Here is a 1,300-nt window from a genome sequence, read left to right as displayed (position 1 = left end):
AAGTACTAGTTGAATACTAGAATCAATGTCCTTGTGCCAAAATTTGCTGCTGCTGCTGCTGCTACCACCACTACTACTACTACTACTACTACTACTACTACTACTGCTATCATGAAGATCGCTCCGCCGCTTTCCTTCGAACGGGAAGAGCAGGCAGTTTTCCTCTGTTTACAAACTATGGCAAAGGATGTTGTGTGGTGAAGATGACAAAGGACTGAAGAGCGACACTGCCATCTTTGTTAACATTTAAAAATTCCCTGACAAAAATATGGTGTTGATAGAGATGAGCTGCACTCCTCCCAGTTAATTTGTTGAAAGATGGGTGACTGGGGCAAGGATAGCTCGAGTGAGTTCATCTTCTATAAGCTGGCACCTGAAGGCCACAGAGTATAGATGGAGATGGAGCGGAGGAGATCTTGTTGTGGTGCTCTTGGTGATTAAGGGTATTCGGTATCTGTGGGGTTCTTTGGTCACCCCTGGGTCGGGTTTCCTCTCCACCTATTTGATAATTTTGCTGCTATAAATGTTTATGTTGTTATTGGGTTTTTTTTATTGCTCACATGGTTCAATGTAAATCCATGCTGTCCTTTGTATTGGCCTAAATGTTTTTGCGGCCCTTGTGCCGAATAAAGAAAACATCATCATCATCATCATCATCATCATCATCATCATTAAGGCGGCGTGCTGGCAGAACCGTTAGCACGCAGGACAATTTGTTTATCGGTATTTGGCTCGTCTTTACGTTCTAAGTTCAAACTCCAGCGAGGTCGACTTTGTCTTTCATCCTTTCAGGGTCGATGAAATAAGTACCAGTTGTGTACTGGGGTCGATATAATCAACTAGCCCCTCACCCCAAATTTCAGGCCTTGTACCTTTAGTAGAAAGGATTATTATTATTGTTGTTGTTGTTGTTGTTTGTGCTAAAGTGCACATCACTGGTGTTTCCTGCACGAATGCAAGGCTAACTTATCAAGCTAAGGCAAATAACGATTCAGATTTTAATATAAATCCGTGATAAGCTTTTATGGGAGACAGCTGCATTGAAGGTACATTAAGTTTGATGTGTATTTGCTTTTGTGTGTGTGTTTGTGTATAAATGCGCGCACGCATATATGTATATACTTATACGTATATATGTGCACATGCACACGCATGCATATATACACACATCATATATAAGGGCATATACATTCGTGGGCAGCCATACATATGCACACATGTATATACATATATATAGATTAAATACACATATGCATATATACGTCCTTGTAGATACATATAAATATAAGAATATAAATAT

The sequence above is a fragment of the Octopus bimaculoides genome, chromosome 27 (genome assembly GCF_001194135.2).
Source record: "Octopus bimaculoides isolate UCB-OBI-ISO-001 chromosome 27, ASM119413v2, whole genome shotgun sequence".
Classification (NCBI taxonomy): domain Eukaryota; kingdom Metazoa; phylum Mollusca; class Cephalopoda; order Octopoda; family Octopodidae; genus Octopus; species Octopus bimaculoides.
Note: the sequence above shows the minus strand (reverse complement) of the source record.